The sequence below is a fragment of the Trachypithecus francoisi genome, unplaced genomic scaffold (genome assembly GCF_009764315.1).
Source record: "Trachypithecus francoisi isolate TF-2019V2 unplaced genomic scaffold, Tfra_2.0 Lachesis_group12, whole genome shotgun sequence".
Lineage (NCBI taxonomy): Eukaryota > Metazoa > Chordata > Mammalia > Primates > Cercopithecidae > Trachypithecus > Trachypithecus francoisi.
Window position 1 is genome coordinate 76,912,409 of NW_022681457.1, and position 11,643 is coordinate 76,924,051.

General features: G+C 44.6%; 1 long non-coding RNA gene across 1 annotated transcript; it reads left to right on the top strand.

Moving 5' to 3' along the window:
- The first annotated feature begins 222 nt into the window (after nucleotides 1-222).
- LOC117093889 lies at nucleotides 223-11,436 on the top strand. The gene is made up of 3 exons (XR_004441291.1): nucleotides 223-399; nucleotides 6,796-6,945; nucleotides 11,090-11,436. It is a non-coding gene; the product is annotated as an uncharacterized LOC117093889 (long non-coding RNA).
- The last annotated feature ends 207 nt before the right edge of the window (nucleotides 11,437-11,643 follow it).

The window sequence follows — 11,643 nt, forward strand, 5'->3', positions numbered from 1 at the left end:
CCTAGCGCTCTCCAGGCCGCCACCGTCCCCCTCCTCTCTCTATCTCTGGCTCCTCCCGCCTGGCCTGCCGCGGCCGCCGCCCCCTCCTTCCTCCCCTCTTCCGCCCGCCCCCTGCCCCCTGCCTCCGCCTTCTCCCACCCCCTGCCCCTCGCGACTTCCCCCTCCCCCCTCCTCCGGCGCCGCCCCCTCCTCCTCCTCGTCCTCGCAGCCCAAATACGCGACACCTGGAGCAATAGCAGCCGCCCGGCGGCCTGGGCCTCATTACAGGCCGGCCCTTATCGCGGCGTGCATCACATTATTTCATTTCAAAGAATCCGCAGAGAAACCCGTCCCGGCCGACAACAGAAAGTAAAAACACAGCTGACTCCCATTAGGGCCCTCTCACAGGCTCCGCGTGAGGTAATGAAATATGGAAGCGGTGAGATATGTAATGCTTTATTAAGCGGTCTCAGCTACAACGGCGTGCATGCCAATTACGCCTGCAGGCTACCGCCCGCCCCCGGCCGCCGGACCACCCAGCGCGCCTCCCGCCCCCCCCACCCCCCGCCCGGGACGGGGAGAGGAGGAGCCAGGGGAGGAGGCGGGAGGCGGGAGGCGGGAGGAAGGGAAGGATGGGGAGGACAATAGGGGAAGAAGAGGGAGGATGGAGGAAGGGGGTGTGAGGGAAGGAGGAGGGTGGAAGAAGAGGAGACAGCGGAGGTGACTAGTGCCAACCAACTCTGGGTCACAGCCTCATGTGGCCTGAAAGCCAGGCCTTCCCCAGGCCAGTAGGGCCCTGGGAATCTCAGAGCTGGAGGACACCTAGATTCCTAGAAGACCAGAAACGGAATGGCCAAAAATAAGGCTCAGAGAGGGAAGGACACTCACTGAGGTCACACAGATGAATCCTGAACAAGGTTGGAGGGAAATCAGGCCTCCTGTTTCTTAAACTAGATAGCTTCCATTCTGTCACACTGCCTCTTCTTTTTCCCCTAAAAATGTCTAAATGGCAAAGTCCCGGCCCTGTTGTGTGGATGAGAGACGTGCTCATTTTTTACATCTGCCCTTCTCACGCCCTGAAATCCTCTGTGTTCCTCCCCCTCCACCGCCCCCTACAAAACATACACACTCTAACTGATCCTACCTGTTTGCCCAAGAACACCTCATTTATTCAGTAATTAGAACTGAACAGCTACTGTGGCCAGGTGCTGGAGAAACAAAAATGAAACATTCATGCTCCCTGCCCTGGAAGAGCTCACAGTCTGGCAGGTGAAAGTAACACCTAAACCAATGAGAGAGAGTGTACGGCCTTAGTGGAGTACCTGTGGCATAAAGGGAATCAGGCAGATCTGTCCAGAACGTCAGGGAAGCCCCAAGAGATGTGATGTTGGTACAGTCTTGTGAGGTGAATAGGAGTTAGAATAGGAGGAGAAAGCCCTGAGAAACCTGCCTATGAAAACTTTGGAGCACTGAGTATCCACAACTCATTCAAGGAATGACGAATGTTTTTAGGAGGAAGAAACAGAACCAATATTAGCTAAAGCATAGAGATAAACAGCACCAGAGGTTTTGTTAAGGTAAATTATTTAGATCAGTGAAAGGCAAGGGTACTCATTCATTTCTTGGTAATTGTTTTTCTTTTAACCTTGCTCCCCATAGAATTTCTCCAAGCTATTCATACTATGTTAGAATAGAAAGGTCCAGACCTCTGTTTTCATCATACAGGTGACATTACCCCCATTTTACAGATGAGGCTCTGAGAAGTCATTTGTATCACACAGAAAAAAAAAAAAAAATGGGACTTTCATTTATTGTGAACTTCGTATGTGCCAGGTACTGTACTCAGCATTTTATATACATTTATTATCTCATTTGATCCTCAAAAAAAAAAAAAAAAATTCTATGAGAACGTTTCCTAAAACTAACTTCTTTCACTCTTTACGTCTTCGGACAGGCTGTTCCTCCTGCCTTACAAGTCTCCTTTTTCTTTACCTGATGCACTATTTAGGCTTCTGGCTAAATAATGGGCTTCAGACAAAAGAGCCAACAATACAGTAGTTCAGATAGGGTAGAAGTTTATGCACCTCTCAGGTAATGGCTTGGAGATAGGCATGTGGCCCAAAGTGAATGGGACAGGTGTGCTCACCAAGCTTATCTGGGGGCTCAGGTTCATTCTGTTTTGTTATCCTACCATCTCCTTATAGCCAAAACTTGTTCACCCACCCTATGGCCACATTCCAGCCATGGGAAGTGGTGGCAAGTGATTTCACTTCCACTTGCGTTTAGTTAGTATAGAAACTCAGTCCCATGGGCTTCACCTAGCTGCAAGAAAGGATGATAATTATCATCTCTAACTAAGTGGCCATGTGTCCTGCTAAATCTGAGAGGAATATTTCTGTTATTTAAAGGAAGAAGAGAAGAACAAAATGGGGAATGAACAACATATGCCACCACTCCTACTTGTCATTTATGGTCCAGTTTGAATGTTTCCTCCTCTGTGAAGCCTTCTTGGATACCTCCCCAAGAAAAATTAATTATCCCCTCATCTGCATGTTTCTGTTTTTGTTTTCTGAGATGAGTCTCACTGTCTCCCAGACTGGAGTGCAATGGCACAATCTCAGCTCACTGCAACCTCTGCCTCCCGGGTTCTAGTTAGTGATTCTTCTGCGTCAGCCTCCCAAGTAGCTGGGATTACAGGTGCCCACCACCACACCCAGCTAATTTTTGTATTTTCAGTAGAGACAGGGTTTCACCATGTTGGTCAGGTTGGTCTCGAACTCCTGAGCTCGGGTGATCCACATGACTTGGCCTCCCAAAGTGCTAAGATTATGGGTGCGAGCCACTGCGCCCAGCCCATCTGTGCTTTTATCCAGTCCTTTGTACTTTGCTGCTTTATACTTCTCAATTTACAGGCCTATTTCCCCAGCTGGCCCTTCAAGCTATTGTCTCCTCATCTGTAATAATACACCCTATAAGTAATGATCACTTGCTATGTCCTAGGCACTCTGCTAGGCAAGCTGGTTTTGTTGTTGTTGTTGTTGTTGTGTTGTTGTTGTTGTTTGTAGAGATGGGATTTCACCATGTCGCCCAGGCTGGTCTCGAACTCCCAAGCTCAAGTGATCTGCCTGCCTTGGCCTCCCAAAGTGCTGGGATTACAGGCATGAACCACTGCGCCCAGCAAGCTAAGCAAGTCTTACGCATTAACTAATTTAATCTTCCCAGAACCCTGGGGATTTCCTTCTTTGTAAAATGAGAATAATAATGATATTGACTTCATAGGATTGCTGTGAGGATTGAAACTGGTATTGAAATGGGTATTCGGTACATGCTTAATGCTTAATAAATAATAGCTACTGCTATTGTGTAAGTATGGATTAATAAATCTACCAATGTAAGGGGTTAGTCCAGTTACAAACTATGCTCCCTGCCCAACACAGCTAACAGCTGACCTATAAACATTAACCTTACACCAGGGTATGTAGGCACCTAGAGGTGCAAGGTCAAAGAGGGGCTCTTGGTAAGGTGGGAAGTATTCTATGAATACAAAATACAGTCAGCCCTTGTTATATGTGGGTTCCTATTTGCAGATTCAACCAACAGTGGATCAAAAATACTCCAGAAATTAAAAAATAAATAAATACATAACAATATAACAATCAAAATAATATAAATGTTTAAAACGACTATTTATGTAGCATTTACATTGTATTGGGTATATAAGTAATCTAGAGATGATTTAAAGTACACTGGAGGTTATATGTGTAGGTTGTATGCAAACATTATGCCATTTTATATATGCGACTTGAGCTTCTGTGAATTTTTGTATCACTCTCCCCTCAGATACTGAGGGATGACTAGATCACAGTCCTGGAAAGCACTACTGTTATTTCCCTACCCTCAGGTAAGAAAGCGAATTTACTCAATCTAGCCAGAACCATAGATCAAAGCAGACTGAGCACTGTGTTACATTGCTTCCAGAAATGTTGCTTAATATAGTATAATTTCTATTTTAATGGAGGGGAGGGGACAGTAACTGATTAGATACAGTGCATAAATTGCTGGACACAGAGATTGACCACAAAAGAAAGATTATAGTTTGGACACATGAGCTATTTTAGACACTATCACTACCTGGTAGCAGCAAGAAGTATTGTAGGCATAGAATCTCATTCAGTCAAATGAGGCAAAAATTCCCAAATAACCAATTTTGAATTGTTTTAATATGCTAGATATAATCAGAACCTTTTGGAAACATTTGGCTTTCTCTCTCTTATCAATAAGCTACCCCAGGCCATTTCCATTGTTCTTGGCCACTAACATTTCCTGTATTTGTTCTTCTTTACACTTTAGAATTTCTGAAAACAGAATGTGTTTTACAATAATGGGTTAGCCTCCAAGAGGAAGAGTAAGTTGTCAGATAGTTCTCTCATGTATATGCAATGTTACTTCAATTGTGTAATCTACAATGATAATAATATACAGATTGACTGTTAAATTTAGATCCCTAATTATTGCTCTAAGTATCCCACAAAAATATTAAATTTGGTGCAAAAATAAAGTTGGTGTTTATGCAAGAGATGGACTGTTACCCACCAGTCAGTGCAGTAACTGGCAGTTAAACTTGTCCAGGCTCCCTGAATGTATCAGAGAATTTCCGGAGATGGTTCTGACAAATTGATCCTTCAAGTCCTATAACTTGAGCACTAAACACCTGCCTATCAAAGCGTCCAGCTAACTTTCAAGAAAAGCTATTTAACTTCCAGAAATATGCAATGCAGATAATGGGGCAGAAAGGGGAACTGTGTGTTTATTCAAAGCAGAAATGCACACAAAATACCAATATTATTCAAGATATCTTGAGATCATACTGTTAATTTTAAAGAAATAAAGTTCACATCCATAAGATACAAAAACAGCACCATGGCTATGGTATTCTGCATAATTGCTGATGACCTAAAGGAATTCAACAGAATAGAGGTGTTCTATTATGCCCTCAAACATTGATTGTGATCCCGAAAAAAAAAGCGACCAACTGTAGAAACAACTGCGTGTTATCAGTTATTTGTCTTAAGTATGTATTTTTAATGTGCAATTCTCCCCAGCTCCAAAGTGTAATTAAATCAATAGGGTATCTTACAAGTTGTAGTGCCTTAGTATCAACAAACTCCAATTTCAGTTGACACTAAGCTGCTCTTTAGAGAAGAGGTGTTCAATATCTCATTAGCCCCTGGGCTCTGACACTCATTCTAGCATTAAGTTCTCCCAACCGTGACATAATAATAATAACAATGATGATAATACTACCAATAATACTAATGAACACCTGTATAGTACTTTACTATTTCCAGAGTGCTTGCATGTATTTTCTCATGTCATCCTCACAACAGTTCCTGAAGACAGCTGCTTTTTATTGATGAGGAAATGGGGCTCAGAGAAATGACCTGGCCTAGTTAAGGTCACACAGTGTGACTAACACCCGCCATACCCCTCTACTCCACACATCGTCATCTTACCACGCAGGCCTGACTTCCTTTCACTCTTTCCTCATCACTTCTCTGTCTGTTTCCTTTATCTCTCCAGGCATCTCTGTATTCTGTCTCTGTCTCTCTCTATCCCTGTCTTTAGGGCTCATTTTCCTATTTCCCTTCTCTTTTTTCTATCTCCCCCTCTCTCTGTTTTATGATTCTGTATCTCTTTAATTTTCTGTCTTATTGCTTTCCCTCTATTTTTGCCTTCTTATGCCTGTCTATTCTCTCTACTTCTCCCCTCTTCCTCTCCTCATCCTCCTCCTCTTCCTCCTTCTCTCTCTCCATCCCTTCCTCCTTCCCTTTGTTTCTTAGAGCCTGAAGATGAACGTTTTGTCTTCTGACAGGCAGCATCTTTCTCTTCTCTGAGGACAGACCTAGGCAAGGAAGGAGGGAAAGGAGCATGGGGCAGCAATGAGGAGTCACCTTGGCCTTTGTCGCCCCCTAGAGTCTGCTCATTCTGCCCAATCTTCCTGCCCCAGACTTTAGCCCCAACCAGTGACTGTTGGGGAGAAACCAGCCAGGAACCAGCCTCCACATATTCTACCTGAGTGTCTGGGGGGGGAAAAAAAAGTTAAATGGAGAGTTCTGGGCATCTTGACAAGGAAAATATAACTAACACCACACTTGGAGTCCCTAGAGCTGTGTTAGAATCACCTTGTCTTTCTGAGCCTCCATTCCTCACCCATGAAGTGGATTACCTTGCAAGGGCTGCTTTTAGGTATTGATTAAGGCCATGACTGTGAAAACACCTGCCATATGACAATTGCTCAATAAATATTTGTTGATTTAGACACAGAGTCTAAGAAAAGGAAGATTGTTTAAGAGTGAAACAGTAGAGAAGGAAGAAGTGTTTAGAGTATGAGATGTTACATCAGCTTCATGTCCTACAGTTGCAGAAGTGACCACAAATTCTTCCTCTTCCATCAAGAGATGGAGTCTATGTTCTCACCTTTGAATCTGGGTTGGCCGTGTGATATACTTTGGCCAATGGATTGTTAGCAAATGTAATGCAAGCAGAGGCTCTAAAAGTGCTTACACATCTAGTGTTCTCACTTATAAATGGGAGTTAAGCTATGAGGACACAACAGCACAAGAATGATACAATGAACTTTGGGGACTCAGGGTGGGGGGAGTTGGGGGGAGGGATAGGAGACTACATATTGGGTACTGTACATGGCTCAGGTGATGGGTGCACTAAAATCTCAGAAATGACCACTAAGGAACTTATCCATGTAACCAAAAACTACTTGTACCCCAAAAACTATTGAAATTTTTTTTAAATTTTAAGTGCTTACACATTGAAGTTTACCTATTCTTGCTGCCTTTGGAAGACTGTGACTACCACTATGTGAAGAATCCCAGTCTGGCCTGCTAGATAATGAGAGATGTATAACCCTTGTACCCTTGTCACCCCAGCCATCAGCCAGCCAACCGCCAGGTATGTGGATATGGCCATCATTGCCATCTAATCACATGCTTGAGTATATTGGTTATTTATAGCTGCATAACAAATTACCCCCAAGGTAACTTAAAACCATATTTCTTCCCTCAGTTTTTGAGGGTCAGAAATCTGGGAGAAGTTTAGCTGAATGATTCTGGCTCAAAACATCTCAAGGTTGCAGATAATTTGGTTATCTCAATACTAAACTGGGACTGGTGAATCTGCTTTCAAGCTCGGTTACCTGATTATTAGCAGGCCTGAGTTCCCATCTGGCTATTGGGCAAGGGCTTTAGTTCCTCACCATATGGGCCTCTCCATAGAACTGCACACAATCTGGCAGCTGCCTTCCTCCAGAGTAACTGATCTGAGAGAACAAGAAAGCATGAATGAGAGTGCCCCATACAGAAGATGCAGCCTTTTATAACCTAATCTCAGAAGTGACATACCATCATTTCCACTATTTGCTAGTGATCACAGTGCAACCATGCTATAGTGTGGGAGAGAACCACCCAAGGATGTGAATACCAGTAGACAGAAATCATAAAGGATCATCTTGGAGGCTGGCTGCTACAATGCATAATAAGTCCAACTGAGACTAGCAGAAGAACCAAGTGGCTAAGCCCAGCCCTGGTTGCCAACCCAGAGCTTTATAAATGGTGTTGGCATAAGTTTCAGGGTAGCCAGTTAAGGAGAAATAGATAACTGATGCAAATACCATATGCCCTAGCATCACCTCCTTGTTTATCACTCAATTTAGACTTGTTTACCACTAGTCTAAAAGAGTCCCCCACCAGTCACCAGCAGGGTGGATCATGTCTGTATAAGCTGAGTCGCTCTGCAGAGTCTGCAGAGGGCTTGACTCTGGCTGCCACTCAGCCCAAGAAAGCACAGGATGGGCCAGTCTCCTACTGATTGTGGCTGCTCCCCAGACAGAGAGCTCCCACCTCCATTCTACCCAGCCGTCTTCCTTCTCTGGAACCACCTCCTACGTAAGATGAATCTTTAGAAGACAGGCATATGAGACCAAAGGAGTTGGGGCTAGCAAGAGCAGGAGAAAACAGTCAACACCTGCCACACTCTGCCTTTACTATGGAGTACAGCCATGACTCAACACACATTGCAAAGCATGGTGCAAGACTGCTTCAAGGAACTGAACATCAGGACCTGAAAGGTCCTTAGCAGTAAGTCTCCTTAACCCCTTATTAAACAGATGAGGACATTTCCCCAAAGTCACACCATGAACCTGCAGCAGCAACAAGGTTAAACCCAGCACTTCTGTTCTCATCCCTGGGCTTGTTTCATTGCAATATACAAAGAGCACATTGCAACCCTGATGACATTTCTGTTCAGAACAGAATGTATTTTTAAATATTGCCCCTCTGGGAGTCAGAGAACAGCCTAGGGCAACAAGGAAGAACCAGCAAGAACAGAAAAGGGAAAGGTGAACTTATTACCTAATTACTTCTCACTAGTGTGACACCCTCCTGCCCCTTCTCCCCACTCCTTGCAATCCAGGACTCCTGCCTGCTTATATAACCAGACCCCACTAAGGCATTTACCCCAACCTACACTTCCCAAGAGACACATGTCAGTAATAGAATATCTGAATCAGAAGCAAGAGTTCTGGAATCTTAGCATCTCAGAAGAGGAAGGAACTCTCTCCTGGACTGTACTCTCTTCATGACAAGTGGCCTTTCAATCTCTGCTACATACTCCCAGGGACCAAGAACTCACCACCTCCTGGGTTGGTTGGAAAGAGTTTTGGAAACAGATCTACCTCAGTTCAAGTCCTAGCTTTGTGACAGACAGCTGTTCAACCTTTGATAAGTCATTTGACCTCTCTACACCTCATAGTCCTCCTCCACAAAATAGCAATAATTCCACAACAGGTTTATTGTGATAATCAAATAAATAAGTTTATCAATGCATGCAAAGTTCCCTGAAAGTAATCAGTACACCTGAGATAGGCAGATGAGATAGGCAGAAGCTAAGAACTGTAGACACAAGGATCCTTTCCCTTAGCAGTATCTGCTTCCCACCTGAGTACCCCACCCCAAACATGCAGAGCTGCAAGACATTTAGGGTGCCCCGAGGTTCCTCCTCAGACACAGAAAGTCAACAAAAGTTACCTGTCATCTCAGGGATGCAGGAAGGGACTGGGCAGTAGGATACCAGAGGGTGAGAAGGAGGGGATTGCTCAAGTGGATGTGTCAGGCTTAGAATATCCAAGGATAAGGGAAGGGAGAGAGAGAGAGAACGATTGCAGATATGCACTAGTGAGGGGTGATGGAAAGGTTTTAGCAGGAAGTCACGTGGACAGAGCTAAGATCCCACAGCCCGGGCACTGGTTGAAAGGGGTTAAGAAATACCTCCCACCAGGCATGGTGACTCACGCCTGTAATGTCAGCATTTTGTGAGGCCAAGGCTGGAGAATTAATTGAGCCCAGGAATTCAACACCAGCCTGGGCAACATAGTGAGACCCCATCTCTACAAAAATTAAAAAGTTAGTCAGGCATGGTGGTGAGTGCCTGTGGTCCCAGCCAGTTGGGAGGCTGAGGTGGGATCATTACTTGAGCCCAGGTGGTAGAGGCTGCAGTGAGCTATGATTGTGTCACAGCATTCCAGCCTGGGTGACACAGCTAAACTCTGTCTGAAAAAAAAGAAAAAAAAAAAAGGGAGAGAGAGAGAAAAGAAATAACTCAATGCTGCTGTGAAGGCTAAATAAAGGCCAATCACAGCTTTGTTCCTTCAATAGCAGAAGTTGGCAACTCCAACATATGAAATCAGAGGCATGAGCCATTCAGATAGAGAATTTGACACTGGGGGGCAGGGGCGCACCTCTCAGCATTCATATCATCTGCCACAAAGCAAAACAAATTTGCAAGCCAGTCATTGAGTGTGGGAAGTTGCTAGGGAGCAAGGGACAGGAAATGGAAATTGATTACACTTTCCCATTGTCATTCACGCACAATATACAAACTGCCACAGGAGTCTTTTAATTTAGTGTGCTGCCTCTGTGGTTCATTTTCATGTAATTAAACAGCTCTGAGGCCTTCCTGGGCTTGCTTTTGAGCTCACCATCTTCCACTGCCCCTTCACATCCACCTTCCACCCTTCTTGCTCTCTTCTGTGCCTCCAAGGCTGGCATGTAAGGACCACACCGATAGGACAGTGGAGACTTGGCAGAGTCAGAGGGAAAGCTGGCACACCAGGAGTTGGCACATCCCTCTAATTGGAAAGCCACAGCCCCTGGCAGCTAACACCTGCCATAGAACGGTCTCTCCAGTTTTCAGTACCTAGCGGTGGTAATAGCTTCCTGATGTGACCGGCCCCAGAACACTGCCCCATCCCTTACTGCTTTTCCCAAGCCCTGCCTACACTTTTGTAAATAGTCCCTTTTAGAAATTCTCCTCCATACCTAGAATAGGCAAATTCACAGAGATGGAGAGTAGAACAATGGATACCAGGGGGAGGGGAAGAGAGAATGGGGAGTTCGTGTTTAAAGCGTACAGTGTTTCAGTTAGGGAAGATGAAACTGTTCTGGAGATGGATGATGGTGATGGTTACACAACAGTGTGAATATACTTAGTGCCACTGAACTGTATACTTATAAGTGGTTAAAATGATAAATTTTATGTTATATGCATTTTACCAACATTATAAAAAAAAAAAAACACAACTCACCTACATTAGCCAACCTTAGCATGCCATCTGTTTCCCCCTGGCATCCTGCCTGAGAAATATTTTCCCCCAGTGCTGTTTTCCCCAGCAAGTCCAAAGTCTGTGAATCTTGGACCATGAGAGTTTCAGGACACTGACCTCAAGGTCAGGGCAGCTGGACTCCCACAGGTTATATGCTCACTGAATGCAATGGAGACCACTAAAACTGAGCTGAATAGAATGGACACTCCTGTGCTATGGATTGAATGTTTGTGTCCTCAAATTTCATATGTTGAAACCCCAATCTCCAGTGTGAGGATATTTGGAGGTGGGGCCTTTGAGAAATTATTACGGTTAGATTAGGTCATGAGGGTAGAGCCTTCATGATGGAATTAATGCGCTTATGAAAAGAAAACATGAGATCCCAATAACTCCCTTCTCTCACCTCTCTCTCTCTCTCTCCCTCTCCCTCTCATACAGCAAGAAGGCAGCTGTCTGCAAGCCAAGAAGAGAGTCCTCACCAGAACCCAACTAAGCTGGAAGCTGGCACCTTGGACTTGGATTTTCAGCCTTCAGAAGTGTGAGAAAATTAATTCTTTTGTTGAAGCCACACAATCTATGGTATTTTGTTATAAGAGCCCAAGCAGACTAACATACCTGGGAGGGTGCATAATTCTGGGCTCCCACAGACACACCTGGACAGGATGGTCACACATGGGGATATTCATGACTTGGTCTACAAACTTGGTTCCAGACCAATGTTTCTTGTTCTCTGATTGTTTCACATGCCAGTTCCAGCTCCTCACACAACTGGGGGCCAGGAGATGGATCCTTACTCTGCAAATGTCTATGTGACCTTGGGCAACTCTGTCCCATCTCTGGGCCTCTGTTTCCCTTTTTTACAATAAAGGAATTAACAGTGATATTCAAACTTTTAACCAGAAGAATCCATTCTTCAAATGAAACCTTAGAGAGAAGCTCAAAGTCAAAGCATAATAAAGTCAGGGCTACTCGGGCTGAGGATAGGGTGGGAG